The sequence below is a fragment of the Genypterus blacodes genome, unplaced genomic scaffold (assembly GCF_046128005.1).
Source record: "Genypterus blacodes isolate CSIRO-AG114 ecotype Tasmania unplaced genomic scaffold, CSIRO-AGI_Gbla_v1 ptg000119l_1, whole genome shotgun sequence".
Taxonomy (NCBI): domain Eukaryota; kingdom Metazoa; phylum Chordata; class Actinopteri; order Ophidiiformes; family Ophidiidae; genus Genypterus; species Genypterus blacodes.
The window spans coordinates 615774-621839 of record NW_027466922.1 but is presented as its reverse complement, the minus strand read 5'-3'; positions in this window follow the sequence as shown (position 1 = coordinate 621839).

The following is a 6066-nucleotide window of genomic DNA, read 5'->3' as shown; positions in this document are numbered from 1 at the left end:
CAGAATTCACATCTTTTTACAGAAATCCTGTTTCTTTCTCCGCACCGACTCTGTGTCATTCTTGAATCTGCAGTCTTAAGTCTCACACACACACACACACACCTAACTTTTAGAGTTTGAGAATCTGGGATGCTTTGCTCCATCTGTCCTCTTATTGACCGACATCCTCTCCCTAATATAACAGCCCTACATATACTGACTGTAGGCCAGTGGGCTGTGATTAGTGCACAACTGTAAGCAAATTCCAGGCTGCTTGCTTGCAGAATTCTCTCTCTCTCTCTCTCCCTCTCTCTCTCTCTCCCTCTCTCATTAAGCGTCTCAGCATCAGAACACAGCAGCAGCAGCAGGTGACACGTCCAGTTACTCTCGTCCTTTGATGCTACATCCCTGTCCAAACCAATGTCCTGAGAGCGCATCACGGTGTGTCACCTCCATAAAGCCTCTGTCAGTCCCACCAGACACCTGGACACGGAGCAGAATTGGGCAATAAATCTGAGTCAATACCTACGTGTGTGTGTGTGTGTGTGTGTGTGTGTGTGTGTGTGTGTGTGTGTGTGTGGGTGTGTGTGTGTGTGTGTGTAACTTCTTGCTGGGAAAACAGAGAGGGAAAGAAGGAAATGGGAGGAACTGGTTTAAACACTGGTAGCTGGGTGCCAGAGATGAAACATGGAAAACATTTTTTTGGGAAGAAGAAGAAGAAGAAGAAGAAGAAATCTCCATATAGCCGCTATGATGAGATCAAAATCAAAGGGAGGAAAGGTGAGAGAGGGACAAGAGGAGGAGGAGGAGGAGTGTGATGGCACACAGGATAACCAGCGTAGCATTTCTCCACAGAGGAAATGTGTGTGTCAGTGCACGCATGTGTGTGTGTGTGTGTGTGTGTGTGTGTGTGAGATTGAGCGACAGAAAGGAGAACTTCACATATTCACATTGTTGATTTGCATGAATTATCTAACACTTTGCTGAATGACTTGTGTAGGCACAGCACACCACACACACACACACACACACACACATGCATGCACACATACCCAAATGGTATTCCCTCACTCTGCGCCTGCTCCTCTTCCTCCTCCTCCTCAAACTTTCTGTGTGTGTACGCCCCCGTGCACAATTTTGCAAACGCCAAATCTGCGCTGAAAGCACACGGCTGGAATCTGCAAAGCTGCATCGCTCACACAGCAATCTAAGCTCTTCACTCTTTAAAGCTTCTCATAAAGCTGCACAATCTCACAATATAACCCCCACACCTGCAGTTAAGCAAATCCCAGTATCCACAACACAACACAACACACACACACACACACACACACACAATCCCATTTCACACACAAAGACGCACACACGCACGCACACACACGCTCCGGGGCACAGGCGCTCGCAGCTACACGCATACAACTGCCACATAAACAACATCTATGCACGCACGTGTGTGCACGCATGCAAGGACACACACACTGTTTATGTTGCCACTGCACAAATCAGCAGGACGACACGGAGCCAAAACAAGACAGTGAGTAAAGGACAATCATGGATTATGTCCACTGCACAAAAACAAACACAGCTCTTGCTTTGAAATCTCCGCTGAGCATCGATCTCTCTCTCTCTCTCTCTCGCTCTCTCACTTGATTATCGCTATGGTGATACTGACAGCAGGCTGATGTGGAGATTTCTCTACTCTCTCCTGTCAGGACACAAAACCAAGTCACACACATACCACATGTCTCTTCCTCTTCCCCACATACGCTGGCACCTCTTCTTCTTCTTCTTCTCCTCTTCTGCTATTTCTTCATGCCTCTTCCCATTCTTCCATCCTCATGTCTTCTATTCCCACCTCTGTGCTCCTGATGCTTGGTGAGCCTCACACCGTTTCCTCTTCCTCTGTGTAGAGTCCATCTGCTCCCTGCTCTCCCCCCTCACCTCCTCTCCTCTCTTTAGCTCGTCTTGTCTTCTATCTCACTGTCTTCTTTGCGGATTCATGCCACCACATGGGAACCTGTTTTGGTTTTTGGTCTTTACCCTTCAAAGCTCTCTGAGTGTCAGCGTGCCTACCTCGCTGGCTGCATGAGTGTGTATGAGGCAGAGAGAGAGGAGAGGGAGAGGGGGAGAAAGAGAGAGTGCATTTGCGCTGTGAGTGAAAGTGAACGGATGGGAGGGGGAGAGCAAGACAGAGTGAGCAAACAGGCAGTTATCCCTTCAGATGCTCCTCTTACTTCTCCCTGTCTTGCTCTTTTTTCCTCGCTCCCCCTATCTTTCTGCGTCTCTTCATCTGACCTCCCCTCTTCCTCTCGGTGTCGCCATGCAAGCCCCGTCTCCTTGTAAGCAAGAGGTGCTGAGGGAGATAGGGGGAGGAGTGTAGGATGGAGGGAGAGAGAGAGCGAGAGAGAGAGAGAGAGAGAGAGAGAGAGAGAGAGAAGGCATGGGGAGGTGGAGCTCGAGAGCCCTGTCTAATTAAAAAGCAGAGTATGTACAGCTGCAGAGACCGAGGTGGGGGGGGGGGGTGGGGGGGAGAGAGAGAGAGAGAGAGAGAGAGATGAAGTAGTAAAGTGATGTGGGGGGGTGGGGCGAGGAGGAGATGAGGAGGGAGCGGGCAGGCAAAGTCACGGTGGGGTGGAAAGGAGCGGTGTGGGGCGACTGAGAGGGCTGACAGCCTGTGGTGTGAGGTGGGATAAGGGGGGGTGGGGGGAGGGGGGGGCTGGTGACGGGACACCAAGGTCAGCTGGAGAGGGAGGGGGAAAAGGTCAAAGAGAGAGCGAGAGGGGGACAGAGAAACAGACAGGTGGGGTTATTCTACAGCTATCTCCCATATGAGCAGAGGAGGAGAGGAGGAGAGGAGGAGAGGAGGAGAGGAGGAGAGCCGTGACCAGCAGCATAATAGAGACACATGGAGCAGAAAACCCTGTGAGGCAAAGATCTGGGCGCTTTCCCCCCTCCACACCTGAGACACACACACACGTTACATTCACGTCTAAATCCTCTCTGCGTACGAATCAAAGCACAAAGCCAGAGTTTTGTCGCCGTTTGCTCCTCACACCGATTTCCTTTCTCCAGCTGCAATGACTTCAACAAATGGATTTCATTCCTCCTCTTCTTCTCTTGTTAGTAGAGCACATCAGCACCGTGGCGCCCGTGCTGGCTGCTGTCACCTGAGGCTGCCTGGTACCACAGAGGAGACGGAGAGATAAAGTCCACACCTAAATGCCTTCAGGCCAGAGACGTCTCATCCCATCTTTTCCACTTATCTGCTCCTGTTTCATCTGACATCCCTTAACATTCCTGTGCTCCTCCCATGTTCTGCTTTGACACGCTTAAGGGTTCAGCGAGGGGCATGGAGCTGAGAGATGGAGCAGACCTAAGATGAAACGCCGCCAAAACAGGACCAGACCCACATTGACCCCTATGAGTGATCAAACAAACGTTGAGCAAATGTTGTTTCATGTCTTGATGACAGACTGACTGACTGATGACCGACTCAATCATTGACTGGCTGAGTTTCCTCACCAGAGCTCTGCTTTTCACCACTGCCATGATTTCAACATATGGGACGCTGACGGCAAGAGAGGCAACTGCTGTTTGGAGGCACGGCGTGCAATTTGGAGGAGTTTGTTGCCGTTGGAGACTGCGCGCTCTCACTGAAGTAGCGGCAGATGGACCAGTGGAGGAAAAGGAAAGGAGGTCAAACTGAGGAAGGAAGGATAGATAGATAGATAGATAGATAGATAGATAGATCTCTCTCTCTCTCTCTCTCTCTCTGTGATCTTCGTTAAAGTGTAATTATCAAACTAACCCCGGCTCCCTGCGTTTTGCCAATCAGCGCGTTTTCCCGGCGCCCCCAGAGCTTCCAAAGGAACGCCACCGAATTCCATTGCTGCTCATTAATCAGCCTCTTGTGTCTCGCCTGGCATCAAAAATGTGAATTTTAAGCAGATTCTGTAATGCACATTAAGATCAAGTCATCAATCACAGCCTAATACAATAACAGGGGGGGGGGGGGGGGGGGGGGGGGGGGGTTAGATCCCGCACCTTATACCGGGATCTAACCACGGCCATTACCTGAAAAGGTTTTATTATTTTGCTATCTGGGTTTTAAAGCATGATGGATGGACGCAGAGAGCAGCTGGCATCTCTCTCTTTGATCTAGACTCGGCTCGGGACATTGTCAAAGATCTTTAGTTACTTTGATGGATGAGGGAACTTTTTTTGGGCTTTGTTTCTGGGCCGAATAACGGCTCTGTGCGACTGTCCTCTCGTCTCCAAACAAGGCTGAAGGTCAGGGGAGAAAATGCAGTTTGGCTGTGTAATAAATGGAGGAGGAGATGGAGCGTGAAGGTAGAGAGGCTCCTGGCCGGGGCTGTGAACCAGAACAAAACATTGCGTCAATCTTAATGCCCGATCTCCATGTCTACAATGGGGTAAAATTTAAAGAAGTGATTAAACAAAGCGCGGACGCCGTAAATCAGTTGTACAATCAGCGCGCCGCAGTTTAGCCTGTGACAGTTTAAATTAAGACAGAATACAGATTTCCTGAGGATTTAAATGTTTTTTGGAAGATTTCTCCACCAGATGGCGATGTTGCTCTTAATGTTAGTCAGGATTGCGTTACCACACACAATCCAAATCTGATTCTGTCTTAAAAATTTGCCTCTTGCAAGTGCAATACAATGGGTTACACTAAATGATCAATGAGCAGCTGAGAGAAGGGTTAAATAGCTGAGGATGGGACGACATTCAAGAGAAACACAGAAACCACAAACATCCCCAACGCACTTTGGCACGTCTGAGTCGCTTTCATTCCATGTTTTGAAGTCACAGTTGTCGCCGCAGTTTATGCTTCTGCAGCTATCCAAGGATTAAAAATAGAGAGCTTTTAATATTTGCTGGATTTTGGCAATAACTTTAACCTTGAGTACCTTGAAGATACTCCGCTAGGGCGTGAGATAAACAGCTATCTCCTTTAACCCTTACTGTTACCTTCCCACCAAGGTGACCATCTGTTCACTGTCACGCTGCAGACGACAACCATCCATCTGAAGTGAACATCAGTTTGTTTGACTGCTTGGCTCCAAAGTATGTCAGCTGGTGCCACACACACACACGTGAACAAATAGGATTAACACTAATAACAGCAAACACGCACACCCGCGCGCACACACACACACACACACACACCCTTTTAAAGACATTCACAACGCATAATGTATGATGTAATGCCATGACAAATGTAATCGAGTACAACACGACAGTAAACTGGTTGGTTTTCGACTTTGCCTGACGGATGGAAATTGTTTTGCACGCAAATCTTCCATCAACTTTCTCTATTTTTCCGGCAAACACACACCGGCCTCTCGTCCTTTTGTCATTCTGAGCATTTCCAGTGGTTTCCCTAGAGATGAGTCTTTACCTGGGGGGGGGGAGCTGTCGTTGAATAGGTGACGTTATTAGTTTCAGGCTGGGCTAAAAAAAAAAACAAATGCTTCAGTACAAAACAGAACAGCAGCAAAAACAAAAACAATAGTTGTGCCAAGTACTCCAATGCAGCTCCAGAAGCTTGTAGTGGAGCGAGCGTATTAATGAAGTAAACAGGGACATTCTGTACTCGATTATGGCAGTGGAAGCATTCAGGAGCTGTACTATGTTGTTGTCTAGGCTGAATACTGCAGACAGCAGCACACACAAGCTGATATGGCACATTAACAACATCAAACATCCACCGATAGACTTTTTTTTTTGCGATTAGATTTCTCATGAACACCTTTAGAGTTGTGTTGCTCGTGGGTTGTCGCGTCAAATCCCTCACATCCCCTCCCAGTTCATTAACGACGTTTTAGAACTCGGCCGCGAACTGTGAAAGCGACTTTGAAAGCATGGAAAGTGAGCAGGGGAGGAAACGTGGGGATGAAACACGATCAGCAGGGAGCCTTAGAGGAAGACTTCTTATAACGTGTATGTACTTTCTCCCCCAGAATTGAATTAACTGTCGTTCCCTCTCGCCCCAGTCAATCAGAACCAGAAGAGTATTTGATCCCATGCCGTTTGGAGTCACTTTAAAAGGTTGCTTAAAGTCAC